At 52.5% G+C, this 19442-nt stretch overlaps 1 long non-coding RNA gene across 1 annotated transcript; it reads right to left on the bottom strand.

Moving 5' to 3' along the window:
- Nucleotides 1–983: 983 nt before the first annotated feature.
- On the bottom strand, nucleotides 984–9779 carry LOC128090330 (uncharacterized). The gene is made up of 3 exons (XR_008210905.1): nucleotides 9584–9779; nucleotides 3090–3161; nucleotides 984–3003 (listed from the first exon to the last, which is right to left on the bottom strand). It is a non-coding gene; the product is annotated as an uncharacterized LOC128090330 (long non-coding RNA).
- Between the last annotated feature and the right edge of the window lie 9663 nt (nucleotides 9780–19442).

Genomic DNA, 19442 nt, shown 5'->3' on the forward strand with positions numbered 1-19442 from the left:
GCAGAGGAGCCCAGCACGGGGCTCAGTCGCAGCATCCTGCTGCTGCAGGCACAGGAGCCTGGCAGCGTCCTGGGGAAAACGTGCAGAGGACCTGCGGTGCTCCGTGCTGCCTGGAAGGGGAGAGCACAGCTCCTGCTGCTCCCGGATCAGCGCACAGCACGGCGCTGCTCCTGGATCAATGCACGGCGTGGCACTCCCCTGGATGCTGAGTCCCTCGGCCCTCGGGGCCCAAGAAGAGGCAGGTGAAAGAGCCAGTGGCTGGGAAGGGGTCTGATCTTGCCGCTGTGCCCCGCAGCAGGAGGTGAATGGCAATGAACACCTGCCTTTGGCTGCAGTTTCTCCTCTTGGCACCGAGCTCTCGTGTTTGGATTCAAAGCATGGTAACAAAGCCCTTGCCGGTGAACACATTTCAACATGTTGTTATTCCCAGGCCAGCTTTCAAGATCCTCTTTCTATTCCTTCTCTACTGATTGCTCTTGTTTCTCTTGGCACGCAGCTCTGGCTTTTCAGGCTTCATTAACTGGAATTTATTAGCAACTTTAAACGTCCTTCCCGCTGCCAGAAAGAAAGAAAAGGGGGGAAAAAAAAGAAGAAAAAAAAAGGAGATGTAGAAAACTCAGGGCAGCTCCTGTCTGTGTGAGGCCCACATCGAAGCACCTCTCTGCCTCCAGAGATCTGCTCCGGAGGGGAGGATTGCAGGAAGAGCCCATGCATCCCTATGGGCCTCTGCTCCGTCCCTGCTGAGGTGGAGGTGGATGTGGTGGACGCTTATCAGAGCGTTTGTCCTCTACAGCAATGGGAGCACGCAGCCCATCTGCTCCTCTGGGCAGCTTTCCTTCCCAGCGCGTCACCTGCTGCCCCTCACCCTACATGGCCTGAGCCAAAGGACATCCTGAGCCAGGAAGGACCGTGAGGAGCATCGAGTGCAGCTCCTGGCTCAGCTGCTCCCCACACCTCACCCTCACACCCTTCCCCGTTTCCCTCCTTTGGGTGCCATCGCGTATCAGACCCCAGTCAGCACTGTCTAACAGGAGGCTGAGGCTGGAATTTCGTTCTGCTCCACCGTCGCTCCCAGGACGATGTGATTCTGTATGTGTTCAAGGGCAGGAATGGCAAAGAGACTTCGAGATGCCTCTGAGGATTACAGGAAAGTGAAAGCTGAAGGGAGAAGCCAGCTAAGCTGCAGTGCTGGCCCTGACATCCCTATGAACAACACACACACCGCTGCTGCCCAGGTGCTGTTGTTGGAAGGGTCACTTTCAGTTCTTCCTATTATAGACAATCTTTCCTCACTTCCTTGATTTCAAATCCATCGCTTGATGTCCATAACTATGACTTCTGTGTTTTACCGTATGATTGAAGTGTGAACTTGGATGAGTGCAGATCCAAAACGCCACAGTTTCCATTTCTCCTTATGGCGGTGATTTTTTCCTACTCAAAACACCTCTACCTTCCCAATGAGCAGTTGTGGCGTTTGGAAACTCCAGTGAAATGTTCTTTAACAACTTCCAGTTATTTTTCAAATTTTCCTGTTTAATTTTCCCTCTTGATTTGTGTCATTCATAATTATTTTTGGCTGTGGGAAGCTGGCTCCATTGGTGTCTATGAATATTTATTCATTGCTGGTTTAGACTGTTCTGTTTGTGCACGACGTGTCATCAGGACACGACTGCTTGCAGCAAGACAGCCATTAATTGTATACGAGAGAGCACAGCCTGTGTGTGAGGACCTGTGAGTGCTTTGGGTGCTTGACAAAATGGGAAGAGAATGGCTGCAAGACGGAGGCAAGACCTTGGAAAACGCATCTCCTGAGGGCAGCACGAGAGCAGAGCTACAGGAGGGCGAAAAAAAGGAGTCGTGCCCAGCTCGGAAATGGGGAGGCTGGGAGTCCCTGCAAGCTTAATTAATGCAAGAGACAGAGAGATGAAGAAGATGAGTTTGAAGACCATTTGAAAATAAAAGTATTGCAATTTGATCACTGTGAGATCGGGGCTGTTATGGGAACAGTGGGTGTCAGAATCTCCTCTGGGCTTTTTGGTCAACATCGACTGTTCCAAGGAGTCCACCTGCAAACGTGCAGCCACAAATCAGCACCGGTGAGCACAGGGAAAGCCTTCTGCTCACAGAAGCTGCTGTTCATTACACAGCACTGATGATTTGGGAGTCACTGCTTCATGAACACAAGCACAGGTGGCAGAGCATGGGATGGCATCGCTTACTGCCCCTCTGCGATACACGAATGCCTCAGCATCACACTGACGTTACTGGTAAGGAATCCAACCTTTAGAAACCTGCCCTTTTCAGAAATACCTGTCATCTGCAGCGTTGGCTGTGAGAGGGGATTCAGTGCAGTCAAAGTGCTCCATTTAGACACTGTTTTAAGTGCTACATGCACCACAAGTTTACATCACGTACCTCATATACAACAATAACACCAGTGTTTCTTGCTATGGAATAATGGTGTTTTGAAGAAACTGCATTTTTCAGCAGAAGGCATTGCATAGAAAGGAGCAAAAGCATGAGAACGGCACCCGGAGGGATTTCTCATGGTCAAGCGGAACACAACCATACAAGGCCGGCCTCAGTCTTCTGCCCCCTTCCAGGCTCTGACTGCCGGGCCCCCAAGGGACGCTGTGGTTGCTCATGCTGGTGGTTAATTTTACACTTTCAGAAGCGTGGCCACTCCTCTGCTGACACACAGCCTCGTGCTGATCCCTGCAGAGCGGGACGGAGCTGTGCCTGAGCACAGCGCTGCAGGACGGCCGTCCCTGCTCTGATCTGCGGGGCCGCAGCCCCACCGCTGCCCAGCCGCCGCGCGCCCAGCAGTTCTCGTGGCTTTGGTGCAGGGGAGCTGCGTGCGGACGGTGAACGAAGCTCCCCGTTTTCTGGCTCTGCTCTGGGCTCACTTTTGCACGATGGGCTGGTTCTTAAATTCTGGTGTTTGGCACACGCAGCGTAGCCTGAAGGTGCATCCTGCCCCAACCCTGCAGCAGCAATTAACCCCTGCGCAGCACACAGCGCCCATCAGAGCCCAGCCCATCTCAGAAGCACGCAGCCCCCAGCACAGCACCCCCCTACTGGGTACTCACAGCTCCTCCAGGAATTGCAGGCGGCCGAAGGCGCTGGGCTGCAGCTGGCTGATGTTGTTCATGCTCAGATCCCTGTGGGGAAGAAGACATTCTCAGGTGAGTCCCATTGCAGTGTGCACACATAACTCCGTGTGCTCTGCTTCTCCACTGAGACAGAAAGCACTTCAGTGAGGGAAAACCCTGCGCAGCTCATCTCAGAGCTAACAGCTCTGTGCAGCCCGGGCTGCCAAGGGATGGAGAGCAGCACACTGTATTCCTGTTCACATTGTTCTGTCTGCCACTCCATGCTCCGTATTTGGATGATCCCGTGGTGTAACACAAGGGTTAAAATATTAGTTTGTGCTGCTGCTATTTTTATTTTTAAATCCCTAAGGGCAGTTGCTACTTAGCACCCATTAAAACATCTTTTTTCCCCTGCATCAAAGTGCATCGTGTTTACACTGTAATGAATCAGCCTGATGTTTTGACATGTTGTGAAACAATGCAAAAATAATAAAACAAAAAAAAAAAAAAAAAAACCCCAAAAAAAACAAAATGAAAGGCTATGAAACAAAACACAGACCTGAAACATTCAACATCTCCTGGAAATTCTGCAGCCTGCTCCTCAAGCTGCCTTCTGCTGGCAATGCGGGCAGCACTGCTTGCTCCCTGCAGAAGGCACTTCTCCAATCTCATATAAAAGCACCTATTCTGACTCCTTCCCTCCTCCACCTCAGTCTATACGCACATAACCCCAGGAGGAGGAAAGCACGCTGCTTCCTCAAGCAGTCATCCAGACATCAGAGGAGAAATTACCCTACCCATCACTCTGCTCCCCTTGCTTTGCCTCCCCAGGGCTCCCATCTGTGTTCAGGCCAAAGAGAAGGGGCCCTCCCCCATCCCCTCTTAGGGCAGAAAGAAGAAGAGGATGGATTTTCAAGGCACAGGGAAGATTTAGGCTCATTTTTTTACAAATAAATAAATCTCTGCTGCTGCGGGGGTTTGGATGCTGTTTGTTCATCCACAGTTCTCCTGCAGGACTCAATCTCAACACATTTTTCTCCACAGGTCACCCACCCTCGTGTGAAGGCACAGCATTCCTGCCCGAAGCGTTGTTGGAGTGTTTGCCTTATTGCTCATATCAGGATGTTGTTGACTTGTTGCTTGTTTTCCCAAGCTCGTGCTTCTCCTCTTAGTAACGTTTCTTGCGTTACACACAACCCAGCACACGTAAGCACGGCAGTGCTTCTGTCTGGGTGGAAAGGGCCACCCATCTGTGCAGGTGTTGGGGGATGGCTGCTCCAGCCAGCCACGTTCGGCTCATTTTGAAAGGATGCCATTGCATCCGAACCCTCCTTGGGATTACTTTTTCAGGCACATCCACGCAGGGTTTTGGGATCCATGGATCACAGGCTCTCCTGCTGCTTCTCTGGTCCTCCAGTGATTTTGTCTTTCCAAAATAGCTCTCTCGTTTAAATCTTCAGCATCTGCTGAAGTCAAACAAATATTGGGTTCAGCAGCCTGCCCAGCTGCTTGCCTTTGGGTCCAGGAGGCCACGCTGCTCTGGTGCAGTGGGACATGCCCTACCATCCCATCCCAGAGCTCTCCTGCTCCACTTTCCCCAACCACCTCCTCTTTGCCCTCTCCACAAGCTACAAGATCAAAGCAGGACTCCTGCAGTCCAACCACGTTATGTGGCAGCAGTATGAAACGCTGTCAGAGAAGCAACACGAGCTCCCAGAACCAAAATGTGGCTCTGCATCACCTTCACCCACCCACAGGGCGACGTCTTTGAAGGCCTCCAGCACCAGGCGCTCAGGTTACCTGTGCTTCCCAATGGCGCTGAACCAAAGCCATCATGGCTGTAATTAGTGTGATTTAAAACCGTCCCCCGCTCCTTCCCCAGCTCATCCTAAACATTTATCAGACGCATTTCTAACTTGTACCTGCAGGAAAACTGAGACACAGTTCATGGAAACTGAGCCCATGTGATTCAGCCTCAGACCTTACAACTCCTCTGGCCCTCCAGGGGTTCCTTAAATTATTTGCTTTGATGTCACCTTCTTTCATGAGCAACCTTTGAGCATTCACTGATGAGCTGATCTTTACCAAAGAGAATGACGTGACACACAGCACGCGCCGGGTTCTCCAGTAACTGCTCACCATGGCCTCTGCAAGAGCCACGAGATGGGCACTGCTTTTAGTTGAGGAATGATAACGAGATTTAAAGAGCAAAGCAATTCACCTGAGGCACAATCACGGAGGCAGGTGGGATGCCGGGAGGACACTGCCCAAACCACGGGGCAGCACTCCCAGTATTCAGGGAAACAGACTTTGATCCACTTCTGTAAGGGAGCAAAGCGACCCCAAAGAACGCGATGACTGCGATCCTCAGGTTTGAGCCTTCTGGAAGCTGTTAAGAATCCCAAATAACGACCATCTCCTCAAGCCCTAAAAATCAATCCACTCTATCCATACCTTTCCCTTTTTCAGGAAGCTCAGGATTTCGGTGGGATGTTTCCCAGCACGGACTCAACCCCAGGTCCCCTCAGTGTTGGAACTCGAGTTCCCCGACCATCAAACAGAGATTCCTTTCACCCAGGCATCTGAGCAGAAACCTTCAAGAAGGCTGTGGGGAGAAGCCAACAAGCTGGTATTCTCTTGATTAATTGATTACACAGAAACACATTAAAGCCTCCCAGTTTTGGTCCTGCAGTCTGATTTCTGTGGGAGCTGTAAAACCAGACCAAAATTCCCATGCTTATCCCTGAAGGATCTATCGCTGGACCTGCTCTTGCAAGGCACGGAGCGCTCCTGTCTTGCAGAAATCTCCTGGAGATGAGCGATATCTCCACCAATCTTCTGGCCACTCTCTTTAGCATCCAGTGAAAAAAAAATGCACAAATAAACCACCTTTAATAAAGGAGCCCAACGGCAATAAATGATGGTTTTTATAAATTCTTCAGATTGTACAAGAGTGATTCATAAAGGTTCCTGTTATCTCCTTTCCTCAGTATCTTGAGATCTCCGAGGCCACCACAAAATGCCTGCGCTGCTTTGGGTAAAGCTGAGGCTGCAGAATGGGACTGGAAGCCATCGAGCCAGCTGAATTTTTTTGCTAAAAGCCTGCAGGTTGAAAACCATGCTAAAGGTATTCTTGGTGGAGAAAAAGAGAAAGGGAAGATAAAGAGATCAAAGCAGCAAGAGCTCATTTGCATTGCACCATATCTGGAGGCACCAGCCCCGCTTCAATCCCCTATCACTGCAATAGGCAGAAGCAGAATGCGTTTCAACTCCCACCTCTACAGTTTGAAAACAGATCAGACATCTTAGATCACCCCCCCATGCGGGCCCTACCTGAGATCTCCACAGCGTTTCAATCATAAGGGTTCCACCAAGAGCAGCCTGGCAGGGTGAGATTCAGCCCATCCCTGCCCTGTCAGCAGTCTGATCCATGCAGCGCGTCCCAGCCGCCCGTGGCGAGCATCGCGCTCATGCCGCCCTCATTAATCCTCTCCCAATTCACCCCACTGCTGCCCCAGCTCTGCTCGCTGCTCTGCAGCCTCCGTGCTTGGAAGCAGAAATGGGCTGAGCAGAGGAGGTGGCACAGCTGTGTGTCTGTGGGCAGGCAATCAGAAATAACCCTTTGGAGCCACCTGATGAGCCAGGGCAGTGGATGAATGCTGACTGCTTCTCAAAGAGACAAAACGTGGATGTTGCCAAATGTGTTCCTAGAGGCTTTTCTCCTATTTCAGCCATGGGAGCTTAAGGTGTTTTCCAGAGCACGTCCTTCGGGCGCAGCTCAGCTGCTATCTGCACCCTGCAGCCTCCCTCCTGCATCTCAGGGCACAGCAGCCCCTGCCATCCACATCCTTCTTCAGACTGCACCAAGTGCATTCCAGGTGCATTGACCCCACGAGTCCTGGAGGAGTGCAGCTGGGACCCTAAGGGAAGGCTGACAGTCATAGAATGCTTAGGCTGGAAAGGATCCCTGAAGATTGCCTCATCCAACCCCTGCCCTGGGCAGGAGGGATGAAATAAAGCCTTCCTGGACACTGCCGTGCCCACACTTCACCTCTGCCCACTCGAAACCCCCAACATCTGGGGCACTCCTCCCCCACTGCCAGCTGCTCCCCCCAGCCCTGCTCCATTTACTTCCAGACCTGCACAAAGGAGATGGCAGAGCCCAGGGCTGGCAGAGAGGAAACTGATAGCCTGCAGTCGACCAGAGGCGCACACAAAAACATGCTGCTTTATTTCACTCTGAGAGGAGCTGGCAGCCCACAGTTACTCCTGTTATTTCCCTGTCTGGCAAGAAATCAGAGAACAGACCTGGCAGAAATCATAGTCACACAACCTGCCACCCCATCAGCAACAGAGCTCTGAGCAGGGGACCAAATCAGGGCAGCAACCAGGGCACAGCAGCACCCAAAGAGTGCAGCACCAGGCTGCCCATCCCGAGAGCTGCAGCTCGGGAGTGACAGCAGCAGGGCAGAATATCACCCCCAAACCGAACACAAGGTGTACACACAGACCACAGCACTGGAAGAGATGCACTGCTGAACCTGGGGGGGTTCGTCTGACACAAACAGGAAAAACTCATTCAGAAGTCAGGGAAATTTTACAGGAGAAAGATTCTGATGTATATTTTCAGTTGGAAGCCTCAGAAACTCCGGTTGGAATGCTTTAAGCCGACGTCAAAACATTTCATTCACTAAATGCCAAGCCATGAGAACACAGTATTTAATTACATACATTATCTGCATGCATTAACCTAAGGTTGAACGTGGAAAAAAAAAATAAATCAGAAGCAAAACAAAACCCAAACTGAAACACAACCTTTCACTTTTACAATATGTTTTCATTCAAAAAAAATTTCAACCACAGCTGCACACTGCCTGGAAAACGGGCTGTGATGGAGAACAGCTTTTGCTGGAGGTAATGAAAGATTTCGTTTCCCCGTACACCACCAGCACTCCTGCTGCTTACAAGGAGGGACTTGGGTACCAGGGGTGACCACATGCAAGAGCTGGCAGAGGGAACAGGTCTGCATTTACATGAACTTCCTCTCCTTGCTCGTCACCTCTCAGCTTTCCAAACACTGATGACAGCACTGCAGCTGCACACGCCGTTCTCTCACCATCAGGAACCCAATTAATTGGGAATGGAGGATTCTGCCTGATTTGGCACTTCTGGAGCGGCTCCCTAAAGTTCCTGCAAAAGCACAGGGGCCTCAGAGATAAGAGGACAGGTGTTGGTGTGATGCCGGGGTCTTTGTGCCTCCTGTTCCTTGGAGCAGACTGACAGCTCCAGAGATCACAGATTTCTATTACCCACGAGGTGAAGAAAGATCTCAGGTCAGAGGAAAATGAGCTGAAGGTTAAGGTTAAGGTTAAGGTGGGAGTTAAGGTGCCAGCTGCAGGCTGAGGGCTTTCTGCCCAGATCCCTGACCTCATGGAGAGGGGAGCTTCTCCCATGGAGTCAGAAAGCTCTATGCAGACAAAGCATGCAGATCCCCAGGTCTCAGGTGGGATTTATTTCTGCTGGCAAAAGGCTGCAGAGCTGCCACATCTGTGCCTTGGCTGCACGCAGCCCTGCACCTGTGTCCTCTCGCCACGTCACAGCCAACCCTGGATTCCCCCCATCATATCTGCCACAGTGGTTCACTGAACCAAAACTCTTTTTCAGACTCAGCATTCCCAAAAAACCCCTTACACCTCATTTTGCTCCAAGTGCTTCTTTAAGACTCCCACTCCCCTTTCCAGCCTCAGAGCAGTCAGTTGGGCTACAAGCACACAGTGCAGATATATGCAAGCACCCGCAGGAAGCAGCAGGGATGTCTGTGCAGCACACGTGTGCTGAGAACCACCAGTCTCAGCCTGCAGATGTGCAGCACCGATGAGCACAGCCTCCCTATGGCCTCCGACCTGCAGCTCAGCAGGCAGGAGCTGCGTCAGCCTGGGAGCTGGCAGGAGTGGCCTCAGGAGGCAGCACTCGTTGGGAAACGGTCCCCAAGAACGCTCACACTTTGGCCATTGCCATGTTTGGTTTGGAACACTTTGTGCTACAGAATCCTGTTAAAATGGCACTTCCTACACATTCCCAGCCAGCATGGCCAACCAGCAAAGACAATTCAGCGTCACAAACAACCCAAAGAGCCAAGGATGTGTTCCCATGCCTGAAATGGGCGGAAGCCTCAGTTGTGGTGTCTCTGACACCGCTGTGGTGCCAGCTGTGTTGCAACGCTGGCCGGCAGGCACAAGAAGGTGGGCTGTTCTGAACGCTCCCTTCTGGCTCGTGCTGTAGCATGAGGCTGAACTCCTGCAGCATCACTGCCCTGCTCACACCAGTGCCACTGCGAGCTCACCCTGACCTACAGCAACAGCAAGCGAGCTGGAATCAGCCAGGAAAACAAGGCCAGATATCAGCTTAGGGTCAGCACTGAACTGCAGCCCCCCAGACCCTGCCTCTACCAACCCACAGCTGCAGATGATCTGAGGCGTCCTCACACTCACCTGGACTTCCAGCCACCACACCGGGAACCACCATAGATCTCAGACAGCCACTGCTCAGGGAACAGCATCCAACCCCAAAAGGTCTTTGCAGATCTTTGGTCTATCAAAGGGAGGCAGATGGGTTTGACTCTGAGCTGATGGGGAGCCCTCTCAGGTGGTTCTCATCAGATTACAGCACACCAATCAGTAGAGTCTGATCCCCACACACAGGGGACACACAAGAGACAAATAGAAAAGAGTTGCTGAAGGTTATTCATAACCCTCTGCACTTTATCACAGGTTCACGTGCCTTGTTATGTCCTTGGGATTCATTTGCCCATGCATGGCAATGCTAAGATGCTGCTAATTACCTCACTGCCTGTCCTACCCCAGAGGAGAGCTGCCCACAGTAGAAACGAAGCACATGGAGGTTGTTCCCCTCATTAGCAGATGACAGGCCAGGCTCAGCCCAACGGCCACCTGCATCAGTGCTGGCAAGTTGGTACTGCCCCCAGAAAGCATTCCCAGGTCACCGCATCCAGGTCAAACTTCCAGCCAATATAATGCCATCCACAAATAGAACTTCTGGAGAGCGGTGGCCTCAGAAAGTAGAAAATGTCATAAAGTGACACCAGCTGAGGAGTGAGACTGACCAGGTTTTGTCAGCTCGCCCGTCTGAGAGGAGCTGTGCTCTGTGAGGCAGTCAGAGAAGCAGAACGCGCTGTGACGAGGCTGGATGCGAGCGATGCGCTCACGCAGCAACGGAAAGCAATAATTCAAGTGGAGCAGGACTGGCTTCGGATGGTCTGGCACTGCAGATGATTTATATTTAGAGTTAGGCTTGGCAGGTGCTTTTATGGATGTTGGGTTTTCTATTGTATTCAACCTGTCCCAAACATAATTTAAACCATCCTGCTTTAAGCCCTGGCCAACTGTTAACTACCGCCGCTAGAAAAAGCTCACAGCTCTGCCCTGCTCCGTTTCCAGGGAGGTGGATGGAGCGAGGGCTGCTGGAGACGCAGTGCTGGCCTTGGTCAGAAACAGCCGGTCTCTCTAACGTGGTGGCCTGAGAACGTGGGCTGATGGAGGGAAGCACCGCAGCCTGACGGAGGATCTGACCCTGCTGGTGCTCCTCACCACGGAGCGTTTTCCATTCCTCGTGAGATTTTGAGTAAAGGAAATTGTAAATATTTGGTCCTGCAAATGTTCCTTCTCAATTCCGTGTAGGAGGTTGGACTCGGGCAGAGTGAGAAGGGAAATATCACCTCTCAAGCAGTCGAGATGGACTCTGGGGTGGGACTTGCTCTGTCTGACCTCATGCTTGGGGAGGAAGGCAGGAAAAGCAGGGGAAAAAAAATATGAGCTCGTTTAGAAGCATAGATAATGATATTTTAAGTTGTGCTTATTATTTAAAATCTGTTCCTAGGGCTTAACAAAAACTGAGCAACGCTGATGTTCCTGCTGATACAGGGCAGGAAAGCACCCAAGTGATGTGACATGCAGAGGTAGGATGTTACAGGACAGCACCCACCTTTATCCAAAGGGGTGACAGAATCCGGGGCACAGCCCTGGGACAGGAGCTCTGCCTGCTGCCTTCCCTGCCAGCCAACAGAGCTTTTGGGACACACGGACCATGGCTGAGGGGAGCACACCAAGGGTATTCACCAGGGTTATCTATCTATAGAGGATACAGGGACAGACATGAAGCTAAAGGCAGAAAATCAGGAGATTAACATTCATCTGGAGAAGAAAGCTCCATCTGTTCTCACTCTTATGGGCCACTGGCAAAGTGCAGGTGCTGCTCCCAGCCTGGGCAGCCCCAGAAATGGGGAAACCACCCACAGCAGCTGTGATCTCACAGACTTCCCAGATGCTTAGGCCACGGGAGTTCTGTGCAGCCACATCAAGTCTTGACAAGCCTTGGCAAAGGATGACGCAGATGCTACGGCCTCGCCAAGCTCTGCCCTTGTGGGAGCAACGTGTGGCCATTACCAACACGACCTCCCCAAAGGTCAACAGAGCAACACCCAGAGCATCACTGCAGGCTCTCACTGGAGGTGCTCTGATTGCTGACCTGGGTTAAGGAAGGGGAAACCACTCAACCCTTGTGATCGCTCAGCTTTGTGCTGAGCCCATGTGGGCACCTCCAGCACTCTGCTCCTGCAGCTCCCCTGCAGGCAGCTGTGATGGAGCCGGAGAAACTCCCAGGCAGGTCCATGAATGCTCATTTTCAGATGTTATCTATGAGCAGGACAGCCAACCCTGCAGACCAGGTGTGCAGAAAGCAGGCTGGAGGTGAGACACTGCTGCCAAGCTGGAAGGATAACAGTGCCCAGTACGGAGCCCCCAGGCTGCTCGGAAAATGCTCACAATACCTTCGCAAACATGAAGGAACTGGGCTGGTCCTCTATGGGGCACAAAGGTTGTGGCCCCAGAGCATCCTTCATCCTGACCTCCCCTGGGCTGGGGGAGGAGAAGTGCTGTCCATGGAACACAGTGTGCTGCATGCAGTCTGCCAGGTGGTGTCCAGCTGACAGCCTGTCGGCAATGCAGGGTGTGCTGAGGGGACCCAAAATGAGTAAACTTGGCATTTCTTCTCAGTTTTCTAACCAGCACAGTGTCTGAAGGCTGCAGAACTCAGCAGCCTGGAGCCCTCGCAGAGGACATGATGGAGTCATACAGACACAGCACACATATTAGCTCACAGCCATCGTTCGCTGCAGATGCAGCACCTGCCTGGAGCAGTCAAACTATTAAACAACATGGCAGCCTGAAATTATGTTATGGGTCACCCCAAAAATGACCCTTCGTGACAAAAGGCCGCGTTTCCCGGTCTGTGCCTGCTGCACCCACACCAAGGAGGGACTGCTGAAACCATGCGGGCAGCTGCAAGTTGCAAAAGCGTTTCTCCTGGCTGTCAGTGGCTGCCTTCTCGCCCCCACGCAGCCCACAAGAGCTCACCTTCTGCACCAGCAGCTTCCTGCTGGCCTCGCCATGCCCCCACACGCTGTGTGTTATCTGGGGCGCAGCGCTGCCTGCCCGTGTTCTGATGCACCATCAAAGGCATCGGGTGACGTTGGGGTAAATGGAAAAGGGCTGGGGCATTTTTGTGCTCTGAATAAAGGAGAGTGGGGGGTCACCAACGCAGCAAGGTTGAGAAACCTGGCAAAAGCAGTGTCAAAGCAGGCGGGGCAGGCTGCGCCCAGAGGCAGAAATCAGTCGCAGCCCGAGGATTCAGGTCTGTCCCAGCTCTCTGAATGGAGCTCGGGACCCTCCCTGTCTCCACTTTGCTGACAAAGCAGACGAGGGAGGCAGTTCCTAAAGCAAAGAAAGTTTGAATTCCTCCAGCCCATTACCTCATGGCTGTAAATCTTCCACCTCTCCTTCCCAGTCACTGGTGAAGCCTGTCTATTGTCTAGGGAGCCCGGCTGTCTGCCCCAGCACAAAAGGGAGAACAATCAGTGGGCTTGGGAAACACAGGATGTACTAAAAGAGGGAAGAATAAAGCAGGGAAAGGGCCAGGGAGAGCTGGGTGGGGAGGAGATCTCCAAGAGGCAGCTCCAACGATGGGTGCCTGGCTTCGGGAGGCATCCAGCCCTGCCTGCCTCGTGCAGGTGTTGCTCAGGCTGGGTCCAGCTCAGCGTGATGCTGGGCAGGGCTGGGGCTCTCGGCATGGAGGTTCTCAGAGGTGGGGATGCTGTGCCCGCTGACTCCTGTGGTTCAGACTGCTCTGCCTGGTTTGAGATGAGCTGACCTTCGACACAGAGGTTGGGGTGTTTGTGTGGGTAATCCAGGGAACGCTTTGGGTTTTGCCTACCTCCTGCCCTGGGATGTGGCTGTGCTCCTTGAGGTATGGGCAGGCACCTTCCCATGATCGGGACGGTTGCTGGCAGCCTGATCCTGCATAAACCATCTTCAGAGCCACGGCCTGCAGTCCTTTCCCTGCCCGAGAGGTGGAAGGTGGCATTTCCTCATAGCAGTGAGACACGGGTCCTTCCCCAAGAGCCCAGTCTGATTCAGGGCTCCCATTCAACTCTAGCCTGATCTTTTTTTTCATCTTGCGCAGTTCAGACGTGCAAAACATTTCTGGAGAAAATCGGTGGTTGTGTCATTTGCCCCCCAAGTTTTGGACTCAGCTTTGGAGCATTAGTCTTCCATTGCCCCAACAGACGGAGACACAGAGAAAGACAAAGCCCTTTTCTATGCTGTGCCTTAGAGCGTGGCATGACTCCCATGGGCCACCAGCACGTGGAACACTGGGAAGGGAATCAAGGCCACAGAGCGATGTGCTAACCCAGACTATTGTGGGGAATGATGGCTGATGGGCTGATGGAGACCTCGGTCGTGTTAGCAGACTCCACAGGTGCTGTGCAGATGTTCTTCACTCCCTCACTATCTTGAGCTGCCACAAACCAAAGGCCGATGGTCCTGCATGAGCTCTGAGAGGTCCCCACCCTGCTCTGGTGGTCAGCTGGGCTGAGTCAAGCTTGCTTTGATGCATGGGGTGTGTGAGACGAAGCTGAGTGTGACCACAACCTCTTCATTTGCCAGTGCCCCAGCAGAGAGCAGCACAGAGTTGGGTTCCTGTGTCCCCATCTGGCATTGCTCTTCGCTTCTCAGTGCTTGAAATGTGAAGAGAAGCCTGGGCTGGAGATGGGGATTTGGCCACAGAATTAGGCAATCCAAAATGTAGACCTCCGAGCTTCTTGCATGGAAACCAGTGCTGTGCCCTGAGGACAGCAGGGTGACATGGGCTCAGTGGGAACTGCCTTCAGCTTCTGAAACTTTGCCTCTGTTGGAGAGCTGAAGTCTTGTGCCCACTCTGCTTACAGGAGATATCCGTGCTGTTGAAATGGAGCATGTCCCACATGCCACGGGATGCTCATGGAAAGGGCACAGAGCACTACGTGGGTCTTGGGAGGACCAACCTTAGCAAACAGATTTGAAAACCATCATCCTGATTATTGCTATCACTCCTCCAGAGGAAGCTCAGATCAAAAGCCGTGTGGGTACGAGGGCTGTGATATTGAGTCCCGCAGTCCGGCTGCAGGTGATGACCCTCGCTCTTGATTGCTGCTGGGTGACAGAACTGGGCTTCCTGGGCACCGAGGAGCAGGTGTGGGATTTCTGAGCCAAGTTGGTGGCTGTTTGTTCTGCCAGTGCTCAGGGGAACAGGCCCCAGCGTGTGTTCTTGGTAAATAAATGAGATTACATCAAGAATACACCCAACTCCTATAATTTACTTTTCATCTTAACAAAACCAGCCTGTCATGACTTTGGATATTGCCTACTTGCTTGGGCAGAAGGGTTAACAATGAAGAATATTGGGTTTCTTTTGTTTGCTTTCTGAATTTTGAGCCTTAAGAAGCTCAGGAAATCCCTTCTTCAAATGAGAGAGCTTCACTGCATGGTGTGAGTCCAAGAACTGTTTTGCTAAAAGCTCTAAGAAGTGTGAAGGTCTGGCACTGCCAGCAGCCACCCGTGCTGCCACCTGTGCCCTGACATCAACACCAGCTGGTCTTTCCAACAGTGACCCGGGACACTGATGACTTCATGGAGACAACCTCAGTGTCTGTGAGGGGGGGACTTCAGAAGTCCTGGGGACAGCCAGGCTCAGGGAGGGGCTGTGGCTCTCTGTTCATTGCAGGGAGATGGATCTCACGGCCTTTAAAGGTCCCTCCAACTTAAGTGATTCTATGATTCTGTGAAGTCAACATCCAGGGCTGCTGCCACGGTACCCCCAAATTAAAGGGAGCTCTCTCAGCCAGTCTTGACATCTGATGCATCTCCCTCTTCCCTCCTCACCATCCTGCTCTCCTTCTGCCATGCTGTAGCATTTCTCAATGCCAGAATGCTCCTAAGGACCAACATCAATGCAAGCAGTGCTGACCTTGTTGGTGGGGCTCTGAATTTGCTCTCTGTGCATTTTCTCTGCTAAATAAAGAGCCATAAGAGAAAGCTCCACTGCCTTCCCTACCAGCACAGCAACAGTCAGAAGGGACTCAGAGCCGCTGCACGAGGAGCGCAGTGTCCATGCCCTGCTGCATCTGCTGTGATGTATCTGCCTACAAGTCCTGCGAAGGCCACTGGGCTGGGAAGAACTGCTGTCGGTGGGGGAAGCTTGGAAGTGTTGTGATCCCTGATTCCAAGCATGCTGCCGTTTATCTGTGGGACGACCCGCTGGTCCCTCCCTTAGCTTGGCCCATGAGACCCTTTGGAAACAAGAGGGACTGGGTTTGTGGAGACCTTGCTGCTGAACCCAAACCATCCAGGCAGCAAAAGGTGAGGGCGCATTGCTGCCCAGTCACCTCCAACACTCGTCAGCAGAAAAGCTTCTGAACTCTGACCGCACGTTTTCTGGCCCTTGGCCAGAGCTGCCAGCGCAGTGCTTTCAGCAGAAAGTGCCTTTTCTCCAAAAGCAGCAGCCCTCGGTTCTGCGGGGTTTCAGCTGCTGTCCGGGCTGGGCCTGCAGGAAGGCTGAGGGCTTGGCTGCGGCAGCGCAGCTCCCATCCATGCCAGACCATCCTTCCGTTCAGTCTGAGTCTTCAAAGGAGTCTGCGCCATTAATTTTGCTGTCTTCCCTACCACAAGCTGTAAATCTCCTGACAGCAGGGAGAAGAAAGCAGCGAGCCCAGCTCTGCACAGCTCTGCACACAGGAGGATGCTGCAGCAGCATGGCGCAGCTCGTCCTCCTGCGCTTCGTCCCACGCCGCCCCGCAGCTCCTGCCCGCAGCACCTCCTGCCGTGAGCCCACACCTCCTGCTCTCGCTGTGCTGATGGTGTCACACCTCAGCATCCCCCCTCAAGTCCCATCACCCTCCCACCAGCGCTGCTCCATGCAGCTGGCTGCCATGGTTGGAGAGGAGCATCTTCTGGAGAGCTCGCAGCCCGCAGCTCCCCGCTGCAAAGGCAGGATTTTGTTTTTCTGCTCTGTACTCACTAGACAAAAATGTCACGGCTTTTCCCACTTTTTTATTGAGCTTCCAGCATTCACCGCAGAGCTCTGTCCCTTCTCACCCACATGGGGCCCTGCAGAAACGCCGCTGTCCTCAGCCCAGCACCTCCCAGCATCACCTGCCACCAGAGGCGGCTGCTGTTGCTGTTGGGTCACAGAGACAAGAACGGCCTAAGGAGGACATTGTCTTCAACCAAGAACAATGTCCCCCATTTTCAGCTTGTGAGGGCAGCTGCAATAATTCCTCCTGGGATTACTTTTTTTCTGGCTTTCCAATTTGTCCATCTCCACCTGGAAAGGCCACTAAGGAGAATACAGGGAACCAGTGAGAGGCTACTGAGGCTCTACGAAATTCTCATGGTGTGTTTTTCAGAACAAAGGCAAAGCTTGAGATACAGCATTTGTTTTCTGCATAGAGAACACCCTTCCAGCGTTAGCATCCTTGTCACATCGCAGTCACTCTGGGTCCCACGAGGAGCCCCGTCTCAGGGCCTTCTGAGCTGCAGGTGCCTCCTGCTGTGGGGTTCGGTCGCTGTGAGTCCAACAGGGTTCTGTCTCAGCCAGGAGCTTTGGTTGAGGGTTGGAAGACGCCATTCAACGCATCACAGCTCAGCTTTTCCAGCGGAAATTTGAGACGTCCTGGCACAGAGCGCGATGTTCTGAAGGAAGTGTTCAATTTGGGGAGAAAAATGCATTTTTCCATTAACAAAGCCCTGAAAGAGAAACTCCTCTCTCCCTCTCCCATGGGCAGGCGTCAGCCCGCGGCGCTCAGAGCTCTGTCTGAGAATGTGATGGCAGAACCGCGTGCTTTGGGGCCAGCTTCCCTGCAGGCCCCTCGGGGCAGCCTGCATCTCACAGCACAGCGGTACCAGCAGCGCCTGACCTCACAGCTGCTCTGTTGTTGAGCACCACGACCCCAAATGCAGCACTGCATGGAAACCGTGCAGCACAGACATCCGTCAGGGGGTCTCTGGCTCGGGATGGACCGAATGGGAGGAAGCAGGAAATGTGGAATAAAGCTCATGCGAAGTTATTGTTGCTTTGGCAAGGTAAGGGAAGTGGGGGAGGTGTTGGTGGGGCCGTGGGTTTTGCAGCCATTTCACAGCCGTTCCCACATGGCGAGAGCACCCTGCGCCCACCATGGGCTTAAAGCCCCCAGTGAAGCCAAATGCTGCACAGAAGGGTTTTCCATCATGGGAACTGCTCCACGAGCACCAGCAGAAAGAACAGCAGGGGAGGGGGTGGCGGAAGGAGCATTTCCCTAAGCTCCAAGTCAAAGGCACTTGGAACCGGACGGGGCAGAAAGGCAGGACCTGCCCGACCAACCAAGGAGATAAAGGTCTCAGAAGCAGTGCTGAGGGCCAATTCTCCCATTTCATAGATCTGCTTTCTCTCTCATTTGCTGCCTCTTTTCCGGGCTCTGGAGCTCGAACCTTAGAGACCACGTATTTTGGTGCAGAAGGCACTCCAGACCTCTGATCCTGCTTTTTAACCCCACCGGTTCCAGCTGAGCCAGCTGCAGGGAATGCACCCGTTGCCCTTGATCTTGGAATTTAGATGGCAGCTCAGTATTACAAAGCTGTCCCTCAGAAGTCTTGTAATTTGGGGAGAGCGTCCCCAAAGGATGAAAAGAAAGGGAACTCTTGGACCAGAGGCAGACACCGTGTGACTTTTGGCCCAGCTGATGCAGTGGGCTTGCAAAAATAGAAAAAGGAATTCTGGGTTTCTGTAGAGATTCGTTGGATCCCTTTTATCACAATAATCCAGGGCAACAGCACTGCTTTTTTCAAGGGACGTGAACCAGCCCAGCCATCAGAGCCGTCACAAGGTGCCAAATTAGAGAGGTGAAATCCTGACGGCTCTCCACCGAATCCCTGGGCTTCACCTCCCCAGAGGCAATGGAAATGAACTCAGAAATCACAGACTTGGCCACGCCAAAGACAGTTAGTAGGTTTCAGCATTTTATTAGCGTCATTAACTTTTATCACCAATTAATTAAAGACTTCACCAAACTTCTCCCCATTCCTGGAATTACTGAAGGGGACGTTTGAAGCTCACCACCGTTTGGACGCCTCCAGTGCTCATGTCTGCATCTGGGCCAGGCGTGGGCTCCCTTCTCAGTGCCACGAAGAGGGGCTGATCCTCCTGCTGTGAGCTCAGCCTCCCTCCTCCTCCTACTGACTTTAAGGAGTGGGTAAATGAAGAAGACAAGCTGTGAGGTGAGGTTAGGCTTGTGCTATCTGGATGGCTGGGGACCATTACCCTGCTTCCGAAGTTCCCACTGTTCCTTTCACTTCTCTGTGCAGCTCCCTGTGCCCACGAGTTGAGGTCTATCAATGCTTTCACTCTCTGTTCCATTAAATTACAAAGCAGCAGACTGGGCCAGGCTGAGCACTGGGATTACAGTCCCATCTGGAAAAATCAAAGGAAGTCTTTAAAGCACAGCCAGATTTTCATTGTCAGGAGTCTCCAGCTCCATCAAAGGAGAGGCAGTCTAGACAAAACACCTACAAACTCCACTCTGAAAAACTGAACCGTTGTGGTTTCTTGGGAGGGTGAAGGGGCTTTCACAATTTCTGCTCAGATCAACCAAATAAATTACACCTTTGCTGCTTTGAGCTCTTCCACTCTTTCGTGAATCCCCACGAAGAGACTTTTGAAAAACCACTCCCCACCTTCTGGTCTGTTCAGTGATCCTCTGGAGTGTGAAATCCAAATTTAGTGCATTCTGAGGAGATTCACAGGCAGCACTTCATTGCTTTGGGAGCAACCCTCATTGGAGAACTGGAGACCTCCTCCTCCTCCTCCCTCATTCCAGCAAATGCCAAAAAGAAGCCTAGGACACATGATGGCAGATAGAAGCATAGACTCATAGAATGGCTTGGGTTGGAAAGGACCTTAAAGATCCTCTTATTCCAATCCCCC

The sequence above is a fragment of the Tympanuchus pallidicinctus genome, unplaced genomic scaffold (assembly GCF_026119805.1).
Source record: "Tympanuchus pallidicinctus isolate F22 unplaced genomic scaffold, pur_lepc_1.0 scaffold45, whole genome shotgun sequence".
Lineage (NCBI taxonomy): Eukaryota > Metazoa > Chordata > Aves > Galliformes > Phasianidae > Tympanuchus > Tympanuchus pallidicinctus.